Raw genomic sequence first — 23,726 nt, 5'->3', positions numbered from 1 at the left:
CAGATGGTTGATGCAGATGGGGAGTATGAATACCAAATTGTTGAGGTGGTTCATCTCCCTACACGTAATGGACTTTGCGGTGGAATATCTTCCTGGGTCAGACCACGCCAATGATGATAGCCTTTGAGCCTTAGTGATGAGAACTTCCAGGAGGCTGGATAGTTCTCCCCACTTTGATCTGGGGAGGGACCGCTCTTAGACATGTCAGGTTTTGGGTGGTCTTCCTCCAAACCCTTTCCCTTCACCCCTTGTTAGAATAGAAATGTTCATGTTTATGCATTGCCTTATTGTTGTGATCTTGCATTCATTCCATCAAGATGACTTGTCTGTGGAATGTGGAATGTACTCTGTGAGCTTGTAGCTCAGAGGTTCCAGAGATGACTGTTGCTCTGGTCTGTAGCAGCTGTGGCTAATAAACTCTCTTCATGAAGTATCTCTGCTTGATGTCCTACATTCATTCATACTTCATTACAATTTGGCGACGAGCTAGCCACAGCAAGGATCCACGCAAGAAAGAAAAGCAAAAGAAAAGAAAAAAGTAGAAAAGAGGAGATCCCACAGGAGAAGAATTATGTACAAGATGGAGAGGCTTGTGACAGTTCAGAAGAAGAACAAAATTGTTCTAGAGGTGTCAGGGACATGATTGTGGTTGTGCGGGATGATGAGTCCGATTGTGTTGATCCCTATAAAGACATTGTGGTAGATGGTAAAAACATCTGACTTCTCATTGATTCCGGTGCCAGAATGACAATGGTAACTGATGAGTTGTATGACGAAATATGGGGTAAACGAAAGTTGTTTCCTCCAGATAGGCATCCAGTTACATATGATGGAAGAAAGATTGAATTGTCAGGATACTTTGAGTGTGAACTTAAATTCAAAGATCGTAGCATAGTGGGAAAAGTATATGTGGCAAAGAAAGGATTAAATATTCTTGGTTGGTATCATCAAGGCCTTTTCGGTATGACGCTTAGACCTGGAAGAGATGTTCAAGTCTCTTTAGTAACCGATGAAGATGAGGGAAAATGTGACAACAGTAATAATTGGACTGGAAAATATCCCACATTTTTTGGGGACGGGTTAGGTAGAATCAATGGATTCAAACATAAGATTAAGGTTAAGGAGGATGCTACACCCGTGAAACATAAATTAAGAAATGTACCGTTCAGTGTGCGTGAGGATTTAGAGAAAATGTTAAAAAAAATGTGTGATGATGGGGTGATAGAACCTATAGAATCATCGTTATCGTTAAGTCCACTGGTCATCGCACGGAAAAAAAATGGTCACTTGAGAGTGTGTGTCGACTTGAGAAGCCTAAACAAGGTTATTTGGGTTGACTCTCACCCTTTGCCAAGGATTGATGACATTATAAGTACAGTCTCAGGTGCTAGTTTTTTTTCGAAAATTGACCTAGCATCTGCGTATCATCAAATTGTGCTGGATGAATCTTCAAGACATTTGACTGCTTTTGTTTCTCCAATGGGTTCATACCAATTCAAAAGAATGCCTTTTGGTCTTGCATCGGCTGCTGCCGTTTTTCAACGTGTGTTGGAGAATGTGCTGAAGGGTATCGATGGGGTGGTCACTTTTCAAGATGACATCCTTATAGCTGGTGAAAGTCAAGGTGTTCATGACAAACGGATGAGTGCTGTTTTGGAAAGATTAAAAAAATTTGGTGTGGTGGCCAATCGAGGGAAATGTGAATTCAGTAAGAAAACTATTGAGTATTTGGGACATTTAATTTCAGAAAAAGGAGTAGAACCCAGACCCGGTTTGGTTGATGCCATCACCAAAGCACCTACCCCCAAGTCTAAAGAGAATGTGGCTTCATTTTTAGGGCTTTGTGAGTAATACTCAAAATTTATTAAGGATTTTTCGGCAAAAACTGTCAGGCTAAGGGAATTATTGAAAATGGGAAGGAAGTTGTCAAAGTGAATTCGATGGGTTGAAAGAAGAAATTGTTTCAGCTGGTGTTCTTGCACCTTTTGATCCGTCAAATGAGTGTATCATTACTGTTGACGCAAGCAATGATGGTCTGGGTGCTACCATCTCTCAGATGAAAGGGAGAAATGAGGCAACAGTTGGGTTTGCTTCAAGATCTTTAAGGTCTAAAAAAATTTCAGTGATTGAAAAAGAGCTGTTGAGTTGCTGCTGGGCTGTTGAAAGGTTTAAGTGTTTTATCTGGGGAAGAAAATTTGTACTTAAGACTGATCACAAGCCTTTAGTTAGTATTCTGAGTGGAACCAATATAAAAGATCACACCCCCAGAATAGCAAGATTAAGCTCGAAACTTTTGCAATATAATTTTAGCATTGAATACATCCCAGGTGGAAAGAATATAAGAGCAGATTATCTCTCTCGTTCACCGTTAAGTTTCACAGATTACAATGAAAACTATGAAGAGAATGACGAAGAATGTTTAATTGCTAGTGTAGATATTTGTCATGACACCACATTTAATGAGAAAGAATGGTTGAATGAATCTTCAAAGGATCTGGAATTGGATAGTGTCAGAGAGTATGTCATGAGAGGATGGCCTAAAGAGAAAAATCTGCCACAAAACTTGCAACCATACTTTAAAATTGCAGATGAGTTGTCCATTGAAGAAAAGGGTATGCTTGCACGTGGAGATAAATTTGTTCCGCCTGTTTCATTGAGGGAAAGGATTATCCTTTATGGTCATGAGGGACATCTGGGACAAACGATAACAAAAAGGAAAATAAGGGATAGCTACTGGTGGCCCGGTATGGATTCTGCCATTGTGGCCATTGTGCGAGGATGTGTTGTATGTGCCTCTAGTGACAAAAGTCTTAAAACGGAGGCGGTTCCTTTACAGCCTGTGGAATTACCAAATACAGTTTGGTCCAAGCTTGCTATAGATTTAATTGGTCCATTTAACATTCTTCCGCGGAAATTAAGGTTTGCTATTGTGGTTGTAGATTACTACAGCAAGTGGTGGGAGGTGGAGTTCGTAGAAGAACCAAATACTGACAGTGTAATCAAGTTTTTGAAGAATCTGCTTTTAAGAGAAGGGTTTACCAAAGAAATTGTTTCGGACAATGGCGTCCAATTTGTGTCAAAAGAAATGGAGTGTTTTCTTGCTTGCAATGCCATCAAACACAGGTGTGTTGCGCTATACCACCCACAGGCAAATGGCCTTGTGGAAAAAATGAATCGCACATTAGTTGACTGTATTCAATGGGCTATACAGAATAAGTTTGATACTTGTAAATCTGTTGAAGAAATGCTGTGGTCACATAGATGTTGTCCAAATGCTGTTTCAGGCTTTACACCATTTGAAATGTTAAGAGGACGACCACCTGCTTCTAGACTATGTCCTGCATGGTTGAGAGAGTGTCAACATAAGAGTGATCATATGTTGAAAATGGACCAGGTCGTGAGGCCAAAGGTGGAAAATTCTCAGAGAAAAATGAAAGGTCATTATGACCTTAAACACAGAGTTAAACCTGTAGAAGATAAATTGCAGGTTGGTGACTGGATTCGTATCAAGGATCCCAGTCACGTTCCCAAGGGAATGTCGAAATTCAGGCCTCCTGTCAGGATTGAGGTTGTGTCTAGAAATGCAGTGAGGACCAGCAAGAGTGAATGGTGGAATAAGGGAAGAGTGGTGAAGGTACATAATCACATTGTTCCTAATGATTCTCCCCTTCCATCCAAACCGGTCTTGCACTCCTGTGTTTCTCCTCCATCTTCTCATTCTGATTTTGATGTGTTAGAATCAAGGGGTTCTTTTCATCCTGAACCTGTACGTAGGAGTGAGAGACGAAATATTGTCAAGCCTTTAAGATATCGCAATTGATGTGTATCAACATTAAGTCATTTATTGTATGTTAATGATTTGATGCATTAATGTCATGTTGTTTCATTTGCATTTTGTATTAATGTGTCTACTGTAGGGTTATGATTTGTTGCATTGAAGCTGTGTCATTTTGTTGTTGTTTGTTTTATTCATTCATTGTAAACAAGAGTGTTGTGATCTTGCATTCATTCCATCAAGATGACTTGTCTGTGGAATGTGGAATGTACTCTGTGAGCTTGTAGCTCAGAGGTTCCAGAGATGACTGTTGCTCTGGTCTGCAGCAGCTGTGGCTAATAAACTCTCTTCATGAAGTATCTCTGCTTGATGTCCTACATTCATTCATACTTCATTACACTTATGTAAGTTAGCATTTGCTGCGCCATTTACTTCACAGGTGCCATTTTAAGCTGTTCATTCAAATTCCGAGAAATGGTCCCCTTGAGTTTGTTTTCTTCAGCTCTGTTCTGTTCCAGTAATGAACACACTGTTCCTATTAGCACATATATAGAGTCGCTCTCCCACGTGTCTAGTGGCGGGCCCGGATGTAACGACCTTGGAATTGAGATACTTTGTTAAAGATAGAAGCGCAGAAACTATTTTTTGTATTTAACTGTTTAGCTGCACCTGCCAGTAAAATTCCTCAGTGGGCGTGTTTTAGCCCAGTTACAAAATGTACATAATGTATTTCTATGCTTGTCGATATCAGTCCTCTCTGCAGCACTCCTAGTGACTGGGCAGACCGGGCTCCGCTCTGAGTGTATATTTATAAATAGCTATTGGTTTGTATTCTCCACTGTCTGACCAACTCTTCATTTGGTATGGAAGGCTGAGAGGCGGACATTAGTGACCTGGGTGAACCTAATCGGGCCACTTCCTTTACCCTCCTTTTTTTGCTAACATAATTGTTGGCTGCCTTAGGACTCTGCACTTTATTATTGATAACCAGTGCTAAAGTCCCTGTGCTCTGTCCCCTAAACATGGTAGAATTGGCTTATACCCAATTGGCATGTTTAATGTACTTGTCATTCCCTAATAGAGTGGTGCCACATGTACCCAGGTTCCTGTAAATGAAATACTACTAGTGGGCCTGCATGACTGGTTGTGCAACCCACTTAAGTAGCCTTTCTAAACATGTCTAGGGCCTGATATTGCAGCCTGTGTGTGCAGTTTTAAACTGACATTTCAATCTAGCAAGATCTAGCAAGACCGAAACCTTCCTTTTTAATACATATAATTTGCCACTAAGGAGTGGCCCTACTCAACCCAGAGGGCAGGGTGCAGTGTATTTAAACAGCGGGACATGTACTTTTAAGTTTTACATGTCCAGGAAGTGGAAAAAATCCTAAATTAATGTTTTACTACTGCAAGGCCTACGCCTCTGAAATTATAACATTGGGCTACCTTATAACATTTAATAAGTGATAACTTTCAATTGGGAGAAGGTAGACAGATCGGGTTTGGTGTCTACAGAATTGTAATTAAACACCATGTTTATTGGTAAAGTCAGATTTTTTGTCAAAATTCTGAACATGCCACTTTTAGATAGTTGGCATTTTCTTGTCCCAGCCATTTGGTGTCTGCTGCCTGTATTCTGGGTCACATGACTAGGTGTAGTTAACAGTTGGTCTTTATGTATTTCTGCTAGACAGTGAGGCAAAGAAAGCTAGGTGTTGGCAGGAAATGCAATTCTGCGTTAGCGAGGTGGAAGAGCAGTCACCTAACACACTTGCACTTCACAAAGGCCCTGTCTGGGTACTCTCACTAAGGGTTTGACACTAGTTTATTATGACGTCAGACAAACTGGGGACAGGGCAGGGAGGCAGGAAGTTCCAAGAACCTCTGTGTGGTGGAAACCTCTAGAAGCTTCTCCTGCTTCAAAGTAGGCATCAGGTCTAAATATTGGATTTGAGACCCCCAACTCTTCACTACACATCTGGACCTGTGGAAGAATCAGAAGAAAGACTGCTGCGCTGCTCTGCTTCATGAAGGACTGCCAATCTGCTGCCCTTCTGTGCCGCCCTCCTGCCAGAATGAAAGACAGGACTGGCATCCTAAACCCAAGACCACCAGAGTGGTCCAACGGCTAGTTGGCTGGCCTCCTGAGCAGAAGCCTCAGGGACAAAACAGGCTTCCTTCATCTCCTACCTACCTCCTAGACTTTGCCAGCTGTGAGTCTTACCCTCCGAAGTGGTGCCACCTGGGTCCTGCAACCCTTGAAGAGGGTCTGAAGGTGCTCTGCCAGCCCCAGCTGTAGTCCCAGCAGAACTGACACATCGGAGCCTTGGAGTGCCGCATTGTCGACCAGAAACTCCACATTGGAACTGCTGTGTGATGCATCACCTCATCAAACACCGTATCAGGACTGCTGTATGGTTTAGTCTCCAATGCAGGACTTTGCATTGACGTCCACAGATTTTCAAGAACCTCTGCTGCACAATGCATGATCAACACAGACCCTTCGCATTGAAAGCCCCCTATCAACAGTATCCTTGACGAAGACACAGAACTCTGCATTTCATGTCCTTCAGCATCTTTGGAATGAGCCTGTACATGACCCATAAACAGGGGGTCCACGCATGGATCGGAATATAATGACCAACTTGTAATCAGGGTCTACATGTAAAAGGAACTGAACATATGATTCAATTCACTCAGCTGCCTAAACTGCTCTTTTCAAAATCTTGGAATATAGGAGGTCAGGCAGAAGATCTGAAAAATCGGTAATAATTCACTTTCTCTTCCAAATCTTGCAAATGATTACTTGTTTTTATGCAGGAGTCTGTCTTTTTTTCTAAGCAGTACTAAATGTTTTGACAGCAGAACTGCTGCACTGAAAGATTAAAGTGAATTTGCTCAGGATCACACAATATAATCAAATGGAAGCACGATTAGAATCTAGGTCTATTAGTTGCACAGTCGCTGACTGGCTAGAAGCCCACATCACCAACTTATTGAATGTCTCAGTACTAAAATATTGAATGTACTGCATGCCAAGATTGAGGTGGTGTTCCCAGGTACCACTGTTACAGATGATTTGGGAATATTGCTTCACCCCTAGTTTCCCTAATGGAATACTCTTGCTGTTACAATGCTGAGGCGCAGGGTATGGGTCACTGTCCTAGTAGTGACTTTGTGGTTTGGATGCTTCCAATGTTAATGCTTGTAGCACACTCACTCACATTGGCAAGCATTTGCAATGCCAATAGGCAGGCTTTAGAAGAATGTTGTATGTGATGAGAAGCATTACAAGTAAATAGCATGAGAATGCATTTGTGTGGAAGCAAAGAACTGTAGTATAACATTGGTGTAGGATAAAGGTCAGGAAACAGTTGTGCTGTAAAGCCAGACCTAATCGTCCATGTAGGACAGGGTTCTCCAAAGTTGGTCCTGGAGGGCCGGATCCATGACAGATTTTTAGCATATTCTCATTTAGATAAATGTAGTTATCTTAAAAATCTGACATGGATCCGTCCCTCCAGGACCAACTTTGGAGAACCCTGATGCAGGTTAATGACTGCTGTCCTCCTATGTGTGCTGCTGCCAGAGAAAAAAACATAAATTATCTAGCTATCTAAGACATTTTATTAGCATTACAATGCCATGTGTGTGTCCTTGAAAGGTCAAGCTCAGGTTGCTGGATAAATAAAATGATCATAGCTGTGTGGAAGGCAAACACTTTTTTGGTGGAAGCACACAACTTCTGCTCAATCAAAAAATATACTCTTGGCTAATAACATGTGGGAGGAGCCAAAGCCCCTCTATAGTAATTCTCACATAATTGTCTGGTGACAGCTGTGTTGTCGAGCCTGACCATAAAAAGGATATCCTAGCATTAGGGAAACGTAGCCTGACAGCAGCTGAATGTAAACAGGGCTTCAGTAAACAGGGTTTGATCTTCTTTCTGAAAGTGGAGAAGGCATTAGTCAAGCAAAGATCAGGGGGGAATTGGTTCAGCTTGTGGGTGCCATATAAGAGAAGGATCATCCTTCGCATTTGGAGAGATGAATATGAGGGACATCGGCCAGTATCTGATGCAATGAACACAGTAGGTTGGCAATAAAGTATTCTATCTGATAGATACCATAGGCCGGTGTTGCAAAGTGCCCTGTGAGCACGGCAAAGAAGCTTGAATAGGGTCGTTTTTCCAAACAGGAAACCAGTGGAGGGCCTTGAGAAGGGAAGATGATGAGTATCATACTGGGAGATTCAGAAATAGCTATGTAGCTCCATTTTCAAAAGCTATTAGTCTTTCAGTTGCGTAAGCAGGAATGCCTAAAAGGAGGGCATTGCTGCAATCTAGACAGCTAGTGACAAGGGCCTGAGTTACAATTTTGCGAGACTCAATGTAATTCCAGCTAAATATTTTTGAAAGCATTTTCAAAATGACAAAGCAGGATGCAGAGACTGATGTAATTTGGTAAATCATGGACAGATTATTGTCTCGGGCTATGCCTAGTTTTCTGACAGAATAGGTGGGCCATGGGTTATCCCCCAGCTCAAAGGGACGCCAGCCTTGTGCTTGGTAAGCTGAACAATATTACCTTAGTTTTTCAAAATTCATCTTAAGGCAGTTGGTGTGCATCCAGTCAGACACTTGATGCTTGCAGGCGTTATAATTAATTAGAATAGCAGTGATGTTTTTCAGAGATGAAGGTGATGAGCTGGGTATCATCAGCATAAGGGAAGATTTTAAAGTTGTAGGATCTGATTATGTTGACAAAGGGGGGGGGGGATTTGCAGATGCTGACTAGGATTAGGCTCTAATCATGATACAATCTTTGTTGAAATTATATTACATCATACATTAATGGTTTTACCTCATTCTGACTCAGCCCAGCTTTCCACAGCATCAATAAACATCAACAACTGTGGTTAGTGATATTTGGAGAAGCACTTTCTACTGTTACAATCCTCCTAACTCATCACAGACCCTCTGAGTCTCCTGCCCTGTTATAATTCCATGGCAACTGCTCTGAATGAAACATCGGTTTGCAAATGGCACCATACAAAAAGCAAATGGTTATTACATAAACAAATCCTTTAAAAATGAATGGCATTGTATAGTTTGACAGAAAAATATTCTGAAACCGACGCCAAGAAGACAAACTTGTCCATGCAGTTATCAATCCTTCTTAAATGTCTCCCAAAGAACAGATTTGTACTCTAATCCAAGGAAGAACAAAGGTAAACCATGGTTTAATTTGATTGTGAAGTATGTACTTCATGATTTATAGTGTCATTGTTAGCAGTCAGGCAAGAGTTTGGCAACAGAGAAGAAAGCTTGCATTTGCAGGTCCGTATGAAATTATTGAATACCTAACAAGTCTGATACAGTTGTTGAAGCCCTTTGTTCTCTTAAGCTACTGATTTAAATAAACTAAAAAGTCCCTACTGAATGTTAACTACTTTTTATCCAACAGAGCTGAACCATGCCACTTCTCCTGGCCTTTATCCCTGTCAATATCACACCTTCGCCTGCTTCCTACCTAAGAGCCATGCCTGTACTGTGACCCCCACTTCTTGCATCAATCCTTGACGTGTGCCTCCAGCCCTACCTCTGCCTCACTCAGTGCACCCTTGGACCACCTCTGCTTTCTTTCTCTGACGTTTCCTACCGGTGCACATTCTTTCTAGCTTTGCTGACTTATGTCAAGAGAAGTCTCACTCTTCCATCCATTATCTTCACACACTTACCCATTCATTCATACACAGCCACTCTTCCCTTCATTCATATGTGGACTGCCTCCTCCATCCTTTCATCAATGTTTTCAACCAGTCAGGCACGTATGATCCTTTTAGTTCAGTTTATAAGAGCATAAACCATACAAGCACAATACATATGCACAACAATAAAACAATAAAGCCATCTAAAAAATCCAGATAACATTACTTTAAAACCACAATGAATCAAGCTAAAAAACTGTACATATCTAATTCAATCAAATCAGCATTTAAAATAGTTAACAATTCATTGATAGACTACATTTATCAGCCTCCCTTAAAAAAGCTAGCCATAGAAAAACAGACGTGCTCTGTAGGCAATGGCTGTAACAATATTGGTTGTGTGATGGAACCACGCGTGCCGTTTACCACGCATGCCGTTTCCCCACAGTCTGTACAGCGCAAGTCTTAACCACAGATTTGCCTTCACCATGCATGCATTTACAACGATTTATGCGTTGTCAAAGCATATATGGTAAACACATTTCCGTGGATACGACTTGACCCCTCCGACCCCTGTCGAGTCCTAAAACTTCCCCCTTCCTTCCTGAAAACCAACCCCCTCCCCCCGAACCCCAAAAACATCCTTGCCTCCAGTCGTAAATACTACCCTGCCCTCCCCTAAACCCTAAAAATTACCTCTACCTCCCCCTGAGCCCTAAAAATGACCTCGACCTCCTCTAATCCCTAAAAACTACCCCAACACCCTTGAGCCTTAAAAACAACCCCTGAAAACTACCCTGAACCCCAATGAAAACTTCTACAAACCACCCCACCCCATAAAACTACCACAAACCCCCATCCTTGAAACTACCCCAACCCCCCAACCCTGAAAACTTCCACAAACCCCTCACCCCTGAAAATTACCCCAAACCCCCACAACCCCTGAAAACTACCCCGGACCCCCACTACCCCTTAAAACTACCCCAAACCCCCGACCCCTGAAAACTACCCCAAACCCCCACCACCCCTGAAAACTACCCCGAACCCCTACCACCCCTGAAAACTACCACTAATCCCCCACCCCTGAAAATTACCCCGAACCCCCACCACTCCTTAAAACTACCATTAACCCCCACCACCTCTGAAAACTACCACAAACCCCTGCATTGAGATAGAATCACAAGACGCCAGGCTATTAACCTGAAGCCAGCATCTCGGACTGCGAGTAGACAGTGTGTCAGGCTTAGCCTAAATCTGGTGAGTAGATAGCGATAATTTATAGTACGTACCATGACCAGATTGGGCTCCATATAAAAGGTGGATTTCAAAAGGGTGAACACTCACATATAGGGTTTCGGAAGCTGCTCCGTCTCTCTCCTATCTTTCCTAGAAAATTAGATTTGGTCCACTTCAAATCCAACCCAATTAACACTTTCTGGGCTTTCAAATAGGTCTAGTCAGACAAGAGCTTGAAAAATCAGTTTAACATAACTCAGCCATCAAAATCGATGTAACCCATCCAATTTCAGATAGTCCCTTATGTTGTCTTTGTTGAGAGAAGGTTCACTAGACATCCGGACAGAGAGCCATCTAAGTAGAGGATGAAGGAGGAGAACGTCGAAGATATGACTCACTCCAAGTTCTTCATGTGCTATGCATGCCAACAGACTCTGAAGAGCTGACAAAGACGTCTGAGAAGAGTTCTCCACAATTTGTAAAGTCGAAGTGTCCTCATAGCTGCAAATATCACTCCAATAGCATCAGCTGAAAGACATTTAGCCTGGTATATCTGAATCATAGTCTGGCGTGGCTTATTGCCCAACCTGTTAGCAACATCAGAAATTGCTAAAATGGACTTAATCAATGGGTGTTTCAAAGTCAGAAATTGCTGAGATGGACTTAATCAAGGAGAGCTTCTTGGTAGATTAAAAAGGGGGCCATGAACAATTTTGATCAAACTGTACCCCTGGTGTTTCAAACCAAGAGATGTACGGGATGACAAAACAGCATCAGTGGGGTAGAGAAATGCCCAAATCAGCTTATCACCAGCTTTGGATAAGTCGTTAGCACCATGAAGTAAGGCCAATTTTAGCTGATTAATGTGCGGTGTAAATAGGAAAGGTGTCAAAATATGCCCATGTTTGACCCCTATTTTGACCCCAAAACTCTTCGAGCATTGGCCGCTCATACCATACCTTACAGTGGTTGGCATGTCTTTCTGCAAGTCTCTTAAAAATGGACAATGTCTGACTCCACCGCAATAGACAGCTGCAGAACCCAAAGTTTGTCACTATTAACCCGATCAAAGGCGAGTGTGAGATCCATAAAGGCCATGTGTAAACTCCATTGCTTAGCAACAACATATTTGTTTATGATTAAGTGTAAATTCAGGCATTGATCAAGGGTACTCCGTCAAGGCCTAAAGCTGTATTGAAGATCAGAGATAAGCCTACAATCTTCTGCCCAGAATGAGGGTCCAGATAAAACCACTCGACCAACCACCTTAACTATCGAGTCTCTCAGAAGATTGGTCTATAATTAAGTGGATCCCCTTTTTCCGCTTTTTTAAAGACAGGCATGCCAATAAATTTTGACCAGGAACTAGGTAGACCATATCTGACTGGTGTGTTAAGGACCTTGGGGGCATATGTATCAACATCACCATTTGCGATTCTCAAATAGCGATTTTTAAGGAATCGCTATTTGAGAATTGCAAAACGGGATGTATTTAAAAAATTGCAAACTTTTTGCGATTTCTTAAAATTCCTTAATTGCGATTAGCAAATTGCGAAATCGCAATTAAGGAATACTTGCCCATTCATTCCTATGGGCCAGAAGACCCATAGGAATGTATGGGAAGTAATTCTCAAATTGCGAATCGCAATTTGCTAATCGCAATTTGAGAATAATTTCAAAGGTGCAAGGGTGTCAAGATGACACCCTGATACACCCCTGAAATTAGCATGTGTGGTCATATGGCGCACATACATGCCCTAAGGGCATGTATGTGCGTCACGTGGCACTTTGTAAAATTACAAAACGTGCATTTTTAAAAGAAATCGCAAATTAACACCAACTAGTAGTTGGTGGTAATTTGCGATTTCTTAAGGATTAATCGCAATCCTTTGGTGAGTGTTACATTTCATTTAAGAAATCGCAATTTGCGATTTCTTAAATGCTTACGCAAACTTAAGAAATCGCTAAATTAGCGATTCCTTAAATTTGCGTTGGGAATTTGCCTAATACATCCCGTTTTGCGCATTTTTAATCGCAAACGCTGTATTTTGCGAATCGCAGCGTTTGCAACTAAAAATTCGCTGATACATATGCCCCATAGTGAGTAGAAGGGGCCAAAGTTTAGGTTCTATTAAGCATAGTCGGCATGGACCCCATCCGGGCCAAGGGCTTTGTTCTTCGGTAACCAAATGAGGGCTTTGCTAACTTCAACAGAAGACAATGTTTTAGACACCCTGCATGAATCAAGTTCCAACTCCAGGATGGAGACATTACAGGAGCAGTACACCCATTCAAAATGTTTGATCCACCTATCGGGTGAAATATGAGAACACACAATTTGCTCCATCATCTTGTGAAACCATTGGACGGCTCACAATTTCCCAAAATGTTGCGCTCTGGTGGAGCATGTAAGCCTGTAGAAGTTGGTCCAATGCTTTCTCTTTCAGGTCTCTCTTCCTCTCCATGATGGCCCTTTTGTAATTCAGTCAAGAAACTGCAATCTTGCTTCTTTCACTTGGGTTGGTGCTCAATGCTTTCTCTAGCTCCTAATGTGCCCCAGAACACTTGCTATCAAACCATCTAGCCTGAGGGGATGGTAATGGAGAGTCTTTGACTGTTAGCACAGAGCTAACTTTACTGCAGATTATACCAAAAGCAGCTGAAATTCCAACATCAGTAGACCACTCCTGGAGACACTGTTCAAACTCTTAAATACAAGGGGCAATCAGATTGCTATTTAAGGTCTGAGGGATTATTTTAAACATAAAAAAGGGGGATCGAGGGCAATCAAGGTCCAGTACACAAGCCCCAGGGAATGAACTGTGAATAGTAAGGTGTGCTGTTCCTAAGGAAAGAGAAGAAAAGAACAAAGGGGTAGAATAGCTCCTATTAGGGACAAGGGCCCTCACACACCCCAAAGAGTCTCATGCTTCATCATAGCGCAGATCCTTGTTGGGCCGGTGCTGCAATGCCCAACGGGCCCCGCAGGGAGGCTATCTACCAGAGTTCTTTTATCCTGAAAGTCTGGCTGTAGATGAAGTGGGTGTGTGTGGGGAGTGTAGTGAATGTACAAATGAGAGTAGTATGTGAGACAAACGTGAGTTAAAAATAACTATGGGAAACCAGCTGCATTAACTTCAATTAGCAGGTTACATGCCATTATTAAAAACTTTCGCTGCTTGTATTTGGGGATTCTAATAATCCCATCAAGCATTAGGTGAGAATAGTGGTCAACATGTTTCATACCCTATGTTGTCTTGAAGATCGTAGCATTTCATCAGGACCTTGAGCGACTATTAACTACTCATACGAGGGTGGTTCACATCTAGGTGTACAAATAGAAAACCATTCCCTCACCAAGTAAACCAACTCTGGACTCCGGAATTGACGGAGGGTAGGTTATCAGCTATCAGCCGAACCAGACAACCGAGTCCGTGTCGACGTTATTACGCGTACTGTAGTACTGTAACTCCGGAGTCTTCAGCTCCCTTAACAGCTCCCACCCAGGTCCTAAACTGGGGGACCCCTGCAGCTTTTTCCTCTTCAATGATGGACACGGCAGGGCTGTCCCCTATCATCACTAATCTTTGCTCTAATATTACTGGGTCAGAGGGGATCCGATGATCCGGGGGCTATGCTGGACTGAGGGATGGGAGGATCGCATCTACTTATATGTAGATGATATTCTAATATATGTTGCATCCACACACTCCTCAATGAATCAGGTTCTGCAAATGTTCACCAGCTTCCGAAAATATTCAGGCTATACCATTAAATGGTCCAAATCCATAATATTCATCCTACATGGCCCAACTCCAAAACTACCACCAGACTGCAAGGCGATGGTGGTAACAGATAGTTTCCGTTATCTGGGGAACTTTGTCACGGCAGACCAAAACCTCTTCCACAAACATAACCTACTACGCCCCCTAACACGACTACAAAATGATGTACGACACTGGAGATCGCTGCCATTATCATTGCTAGGCCATGCAACCCTTTTTTAAATGATGGCATTGCCACAATTCCTGAATGCCCTGCAAAACACACCATTCAAGGTTCCTTATGCCTACCTTAATACCATAGAGTGCGAGATAAAGACCCAACTCTGGGATGAGAAACTCCCACGGTTAGCAATAAAGAAACTCACAAGGGGATGTTACGACGGTGGGATTGCATTTTGGCATACTATTGGGCAGCCCTCCTGACAGTAATCAACCAGTGGATACACCGACTGCACGATATAGACAGATTACTCATGGGTTCCAGGAGCTACAGATGAGCTCTATACATAAACCCTAAATATCAACATCTAACAGGCTCAACATCAGAAGCGATTGTTTTCTGGCACTGAGTGACCAAGAGTATAGAATAGCATAATAGAGTGACCCAGTATATGTCCATGTGGCAGAAGGAAAGGCTCTGCAGACTAATTTGATTGCCAGGATTCGACAAATGGCACACAATAGGTATCACAAAGATTGGAGACCTAGAGTCAAAAGGAGGAGTAATCCTGTTCTCAAACCTAAAAGGAGAATATGACATGGGGTCACAGAAATGTACAGATACCAACAAATAAGGCATACCCTTATGGCAGCAATTCCACCAGGCACAGACCTCCCAGAAACGTCTCCATTGGAGGATAGGCTTCTGACTGACTATATGGACTTTAGGGTGATATTCATGACATATCAAAAACTACTCAATAGTTTGCCTCACCCTCTCCTAGGACTACGCAAGCTCTGGCAGGAAGACATATGAGACGTAGAGGACAAGGAATGGCAGGAGGCACTAAGGGAAGTAGCCATTTCATCAAGATTAAAGCTAGACTAACTAGAAATACTTCACAGGTCCTATCTTTCTTTGGATACCCTAACAAAAATGGGAGGAAAAGAAGACCCTACATGTAGAAGATTTTGCGAACAGGAGAGCACGTTCTATTACATAGTATGGGACTGTCCAGCCATTCAACAATATTGGGAGTCTATAATGACTCAACTGAAAACTGGGTGCAGTAGGGACCTTCAACCCATGCCCAACATATGTGACCAGACAGACGTGAGCAGCAATAAAAAAAACTTTGGGTCATCCTGGTAGTGATGATAGCAAAATTTTGCTCCAAAATGGGGGGCAAGTGAGACACCAACACTGAAGGAATGGGGAAGAAAAATGGGCTGGTCCACAGTAGTGGAAAGGGCCATTTATGAAGGCAGCGGTTGCCCAAGAAATGGGACAAGATATGGGGTAAATGGAAGGCAATCAATCAATCAATCCCATAATTTGTAAAGCGCACTACGTACCCGGAAGGGTTTCAAGGCACTGGGGGGGGGGTGCTGTTACTGGTCGAAGAGCCAGGTCTTGACTTGTCTCCTGAAGTTCAGCAGGTCTTAAGTTTCTCCCAGGTCGAGGGGGAGGGTGTTCCAGGTCTTGGCAGCGCGATGGGAGAAGGACCTGCCTCCGGAAGTGGTTCTCCGGATGCGTGGGACCGTGGCCAGGGCGTGGTCAGCGGAGCGGAGATTCCTGTTGGGTACGTAGAAGGAGAGTCGACTGTTGAGATAGGCTGGGCCGGTTTTGTGGAGTGCTTTGTGTGCGTGGATCAGGAACTTGAATGAGATTCTTTTGTCGACGGGGAGCCATTGCAGGTTCCTCAGGTGGGGGTGATGTGGTCGCGGTGTGGGACGTCGAGGATCAGGCGTGCGGAGGCATTCTGGATTCTCTGTAGTCTGTTGATGTGCTTGGACAGGGCTCCGGCGTAGAGGGTGTTTCCGTAGTCGAGTCTCCTGCTCACTAGGGCCTGAGTGACTGTTTTCCTCGTGTTGGTCGGAATCCATCTGTAGATCTTGCGGAGCATGCGGAGGGTGTTAAAACAGGTGGAGGAGACTGCGTTGACTTGTTTGGTCATGGAGAGTTTTGAGTCGAGGATGATTCCTAGGTTGCGTGCGTGGTCGGTGGGTGCCGGGGGGGAACCCCAGAGATGTGGGCCACCAGAAGTCATCCCATGCGGAGGGGTTGGATCCGAGGATGAGGATTTCCGTCATGTCTGTGTTCAGTTTGAGGCGGCTGTCCTCCATCCAGTTGGCGACGGCCTTCATTCCCTGGTGGAGGTTGGATTTGGCGGTTCGGGGGTCCTTTGTGAGGGAGAGGATCAGCTGAGTGTCGTCGGCGTATGAGATTATGTTGAGGTAGTGCTGTCGGGCGATGCGTGCTAGTGGCGCCATGTAGACGTTGAACAGCGTCGGGCTGAGGGAGGATCCTTGAGGGACGCCCCAGATGACCTCGGAGGCCTTGGATCGGAATGGGGGAGGCGGACTCTCTGCATTCTGCTGGAGAGGTAGGAGGTGGTCCAGTCCAGGGCCTTGTTATGGATCCCTGAGTCATGGAGGCGTGTGCGTTGTGTGTGGTGGCAAACGGTGTCGAAGGCGGAGGAGAGGTCCAGGAGGTTGAGGGCCACCGTCTCGCCGTTGTCCAGCAGGATCCTGATGTCGTCTGTGGCGGCGATGAGGGCGGTCTCGGTGCTGTGGTTGCTGCGGAATCCTGATTGGGACGGGTCTAGGATGTTGTTGTCTTCGAGGTGCTAGGTGAGCTGGGTGTATACTATCTTCTCGATGACCTTAGCTAGGAATGGAAGCAAGGAGATGGGCCGGAAGTTCTTGAGGTCGCTTGGGTCCGCCCTGGGTTTCTTCAGTAGGGCGTTGATCTCTGCGTGCTTCCAGATCTCAGGTAAGGTGGCAGTCTCGTAGGAGAGGTTGATGATTTTGTGCAAGTGGGGAGCGATGGACTTGTTGGCTTTATTGAAGATGTGGTACGGGAGAGGGTCCGATGGGGATCCGGAGTGGATTGTTCCCATGGTCTTGATTGTGTCCTCGATGCTCACGTTGGCCCAGGTTGTCAGGGTGTCGTGGGCGGTGGGGTGCGGCGAATTCGGTGCGGTGTGGTCAGTAGGGGTCGTCCGGGGACTGAAGCTGTCATGGATGTCGGTGATTTTTCCAGTGAAAGAAGGTGGCGAGGGAGTCGCACAGGGCTTGCGATAGTGGGATATCATTGGCGTTGGAGCTTGGGGTGGAGAGTTCCTTCACGATGGTGAAGAGCTCCTTGCTGTTGTGTGCGTTGTTGTCAAGCCGGTGAGTGAAGGAGGTTCTTTTGGCGGTCCTGATGAGGTGGTGGTGGTTGCGGATGGCGTCTTTGTGGGCAGTGCGGCTGTCTGGCGTCTTTTCATTGTGCCATATGTTTTCCAGTTTTCAGCAGGTGCGTTTGGAGTTGAGGAGTTCCAGGGTGAACCAGCTGACTCTTCTGCTGGTGTCTGTGTTGATGGGGTTTTTCAGTGGAGTGACGGTGTTGGTGCAGTCTTTCATCCAGCGTTCGAGGACGAGTGCCCCTTCATCCGGGTTATTTGGGGTCGTCGGTGGATTGAGTGCGAGGTTTGTCTGTAGTTGTTCTTCAGTGATTTTGCCCCAGCGGCGGCTGGGGGTCTGTAGGGTGCAGTGGTGTGTGGGTGGTTTTCGGAAGGAGAAGTGGATGCACATTACTCAGATTGGTAGAACGAATTATAAAAGAACTGCTTGTGAAGAAATTGACACTGGATGGTGATGAGATACTTGTTGATTTGACTTCAGCTCTCTCAGCTTGGTAAAGCAAACTATGCCTTGTGATGCTGTAACACCTGCTGTTGTGATTTGTCAAAATTGTATAATTGCGTAAAACTCAATAAAAGAGTTTTAAAAAAGTCCCACAAAGCAATGGACAGTGCTTTTATGATATAAGGGAACATTCTAAAAATTGATGACCAATTATCTGTTGGGTTTGGAGAAATGCAAAAGGACCGCTAAAATGTGGGAGAGCCAGAATTCAACAAGCTTGGTTCACTACCAAACTTAAATGAAATCAAGGTATTAAGCCTCCTTTGGCACTGCCAGATGTGACAGGAGTGGCTGGTAGAACAAGCATTGAGAAAGCCAATAGGTCTCGCTTAAATGAGATCTATTGGCTTTACCAATGTTTTTAACCATGTTGCAACATGGCTGAAAGTAAGTAAAGAAAAGAAGCTGTTTGACACAGCCAGCGTTGATTGTGTCATATTCCTTTTTTTTTAACTCTCAGCCATGCTCCACTGAAGCCAGCACTGCTGTACAATATGGATAAGAAAACACTGACATACACAATAGATCTCGCATAGGCCCAACATATTCGATTTGCCAATGCTGTTGTTTTTACTTCGAGCCAAGAAGCCTCTAGGTAATTATCACGCTGTGTAAGTATTAATATCACCTGCCACTGATGATGATTTTAATGTCAGTGATTTTAATACTTTTTAATAATTTTTTGGCCGAATTCTCACACCTAGGGGTATATTCACAAGAACGTGTGATAACTACCGCAAGAGTAGCATAATGCAACTTTCAGTATCGCAGCCCTTCGCTGGAAAATAACCCCCTGACAACGTGGGATTCACAACAAGGCGGTAGCATACGATAGTCACCAGATAACGCGGCAAATGTCCGCATCAAAATCAATGCCATGCTGCAGAAATGCGATACGCGAACGCAAAAAAATATGCGATGAGGCCAACTGCGGCACAAAAAGTAGCGAAAACCGGCCACAGGCCTGCAAATCCCACGCGTCTGGTGGAACAATGCACTATGAAAACCACAGAAAGAATACACCAAAAACAATCCAAAGTGCGTAGCAACATGGATGCACCCTGACACAGCGCAGGGGCCAACCCGAACCCCACAACCCCCACAAACTAGCAAGAAACAACTGGGTTGGGCAAGGCCAAGGAGAAGAGGGAGAGGAAGACGGGGTGCAGACCGCAGGAAAACAAGACCAGCGTCACAGAGGTGACAGAACACTACCAGCAACTGACCCACTCGCAGACCACCTGGATTGCAGTCGGAGTGCCCAGGAGGCCAATCCAGGAGGCCAAAGGTGCCAGCATGACGTGACTACCTAAACCAGGCACAGACCCGCTGCCAACAGGAAGGCAGCAACGGCGACAGGAGGTGGGAGTCCAGTGCCACCGGAGGAGCTGAAGGAAGCCCAGGCTACAGTCATCAGTGTGGAGACAGTGCAAGGAGTAGGGAGTACGGACACAGCTTGAGAGGACCTGACACAACATCAGCAGGGACTGGGGGGACGGGGAGAGTGGGCACAATGACACACGTGCACAACGAGGTGTAGCACACTGCATACCCACAATCACCCAGGTCCATTGGCCGGATCTCCTTGGCACCCTGCAGCGCACACACATAGCACGAACAGCACACCCACATTGACGACAACAAGGAACAACGCGCATAGCCGACACTGCAGAACAGAGGACACAACTGGCTCTGCACATGCACAGAAACATGCATACTACAGCTGATGGAGCCAGAAACTGTGAAATGGACATGTACGCGTACATCACATCCGTCATGTAGACCAAATCTACACTGTCCCACAGAAGAATCCAGCACCCCACAAACAGTCACAATATACATTGCCATACAGTCTGCATGTAAACTTGCACAATGTGCCAACATATATCAACGCAAAGTCAATACGCACCTCCCCTTCACATTGCAGAGGGGCACACAACACCTTCAGCAGAGCACGAATACAACACTTCAGTGATGCCGGAGAGGACCACCACACCGTTGACACCGACGCCCTTCAACAGCACATGGATATCCCACGCAACCCCCCACCAGGACCTGGACTGCCAAGCTACCAGAGGAGAACACCCAGCCTGCAACAGACCACACAGCAGGAAGCACCCGCAAGCACAGCTGGCCCACGGCACTTCACCCAACCACACATCGCACCCCAATGCCATGTTCCTGCACGCCAAAAGGAGGTGGACCAGAAGGTGTGGGTGAGGTCTGAAACCATGGAATGCGAACCAGAACACATACGTAGGTGGCCATCACCCCTCAGGGGCCACCATCACCCCACTAAGGAGACACACACTGCCATAGAGACACATGCAGTTGCACATACACAGTACAGAACCACGGGCAGGGGCACTCAAATTCCAGTCATACACCCATGTTGGCTCTGCGTACGACAGCCCTGGCCACTCCCCTTATGAATTGAGAGGGTGACGACAAAGCTACATGTCCAAGCTCCAACCCGCTGCCTGCGGTGACACATCTTCATCCGATGTACACAGCACAATGTAATGTCCTAGGGCCCTCATGCATACAACAACACCACAGGGACACACGCAGATATTATGTTGAACTGGCTACAGGCAAGAGCGGCCCGTCCCTTTATTGGCAGGGCCACATGTACAGTGACACCGGTGCTGGATGTGTGTGGAGTGAGTGTAAGCCAGCCCCCATGGAATGCCTGGTGCAAGCAACAATGTGAACATTGGACAACAGTGCAACGGAAACAGCAAACACATGCATAACAGAGTCAACTGCACAGCAACATGGAGGTAGCCCGAGTAAGGACAGAGGTCAGCCGAAACTCAGTCAGGAAGTTCTGTGAGTTGCAGTGCACTGAGGTAGGGGCACTAGAGATGAGTGCGCTCATGTGAAGGAAATGCTAGGATTGTGTCCCTTCGTGTTAGTCCTGATGCAGATGCAGTGGGGTGTGTTAGACCCGCATCAACTTCCTCATCAACGTCCCTGGTCTCCCACAGTGTCTGAGGTGACAGTTGCATGTGCAGTCCACAGCGCATTACCCAGTAATGGTTCCTGGTGTGTGGCTCGACTACCACCTTCAGTCTGCATTCCTTCCTTGGAGATGTTGCCTCCTGCCCTCCCATTGTCTGTGCCATCTCCCGTCTGCACACTTGACACATCTTCCTCATCATAGTGCCAGCTCTTCCACACTGCATGAGGTGACATTGCAGCGCAACACCTGGACTTTGAATAGGGCTGTGCTCTGCCACCACAATGCTGGCTCCACCTCCTGTGGAGCATCTGATGTCTCTGCCCTGCACACTGAAAGCAGAAGCCTGCATCATGTCCACAAAGTGCTCAGAAACCGGACCTAACTAGGCAAGGGCCCCCCTGGCCTGCAAGAACAAAAGAAATGTAGTATAAGTATAGGAGCCCTGCTCCTAAGAAATCAGATCCTGCTAACAAGATGAACCTCTGCCTGAGTAAAAGGAACCGGGAAAGCTGTAGGAGGAGTACTGTCCCTGACCTGGGGGATTGGCCTGCAGTGGTTGCCTTGCTGCTGAAGGAGAGGAAAAAGTCTGCTGAGGAACTTTATTTCAACTTGTGCTTTTAATATCTCCAAGGGCTTGTGACTGAGCTTGCCCCCTGAATGAAGTCCCAGGACCAGTGGACTTCAACCCCCTTGAGAGCCGCCGCCGAGAACCGACGTTCTCACCGTGAAACCGAAGCCAAGAGAAGTGTGCGCCTCCTAGATCGGCGCGTACACTAGAAAGCCTGTGCCCAGCTGTCCGGCCCAAACAACGCGACTAAGGCCCCCCTACGAGCCGTAGCTCGCACCGTAAAGGAAGGACTTCGTGCCGCACTTTGATTTCCCCTCTCAGCATCAACTGCTCAAGCGTGCCCCCCTACCCCTGTTGTGGGCAGGCTGCGGCGCGTAGAGTGGTTGGTACATCGCTCACAATCGGAGCGTACTGCCTGCTTCGCACTGCACTTAAAGAAAAGATGCCGCTCTCAAGGTACGGCTCGTACGCCGCAATGAACAGCCAGAGCACCGTACCTATGCACCGTCCCCTTGAACATCGTGACTAAGGTCCACTACGAGCCGTACCTCGCACCGCAACAGGAAGACATCGCACCGTACAACGCGCTGGGATTAACCGCATCGTCCGTGACGAACTTTCAAAGATAAGGTACTGTGTCCGTAAGCACCGCAGGGTGTACGCTTCGCACCGGAGTGTCTGCAGCGTTTGTGAGCCCCGTTTGTAAGCACCGCAGGGTGTACGCTTCGCACCGGAGCGTCTGCAGCATTTGTGAGCCCCGTTCGTAAGCACCGCAGGGTGTACGCTCCGCACCGGAGCGTCTGCAGTGCTTGTAAGACCCGCTCGTAAGCATCTTTCATCCCCGTACGAACCGTGCGAAGAAACACGAACTGCACAGAACTGTTAAATACGCTTGAATCAAAGAACTGCTTATTACCAATAGTATTGTGGGCCTTTTTATCGTTATTGGGTCTTGTGCTAAGTCTTATTATATAAAAACAATTATTTTTAATAAACCCAGTGTGGAGTCCATTTGTGGGGGTATCATTGAAATACTGTATGTGGTCACAAATGCTTAACCATTACGCCCTGAGAAAAGCCTTGTCTGCTTGCGCCAAGCTACCTAGAGGGTGAGCAGGGGTTGTGTTAGGAGTGTAACCACTTACCCTGACTGGAGGAGAGGATCCCTGCTTGACACAAGTACCTACCTGGGCCAACCAGAGATCCCTGATTCTAACAAGAGTATACTCCCTCTGGTGGCAGCACACCGCCAGTGCAGGTAGAATCAAGGGTGTACATACTAAAAGATGTGGTGAAAGAATTTTTTAAGAATGATGACATGGGGCAGTGGTTCAAAGCCTATGAGGTAGCCATGTCTTCCCACCGGGTCCCTGAGAAAGATTGGGGAGTGGGGTTGTGGGAACGGTTCCTTAGTGAGGGGCGGGACACACTGCTAGACTTGCCTTCAGATGTTTTTAATTCTTATCCCCATATGATGGAAGCTTTGATGACTAGGTATGGGTTGACCCCTGAGTTGTATAGACAAAGGTTCAGGGGTTGCACAAAGATTCCAACCAATACGTATGTTGAGTATGTAACTTTTTTTTGCAGAGCCCTGGATGGTTGGGTGAAGGGTAGCAAGGTTGATGATTTTCAAGGGCTTCTTGATTTAATGGCATGGGAGCACTTGTCCAGTAACTATTTTCCTGAGCTACGCCAGCACCTGATTGATAGTAGGCTGACTAGCCCTAGGAAGCTTGCTGAGGAGGCGGACCGCTGGGTCAGTACCAGGGTCCACTAGGGTCCAGTGGGAGACTCTGCCAAAGGTGGGCATGGTCCCCAGCAGAAGTGTGGGGG

This window comes from Triturus cristatus, chromosome 8, assembly GCF_964204655.1.
Source record: "Triturus cristatus chromosome 8, aTriCri1.1, whole genome shotgun sequence".
Taxonomy (NCBI): domain Eukaryota; kingdom Metazoa; phylum Chordata; class Amphibia; order Caudata; family Salamandridae; genus Triturus; species Triturus cristatus.
The sequence above is the reverse complement of the archived record's forward strand: the minus strand, read 5'-3'. Positions refer to the sequence as shown.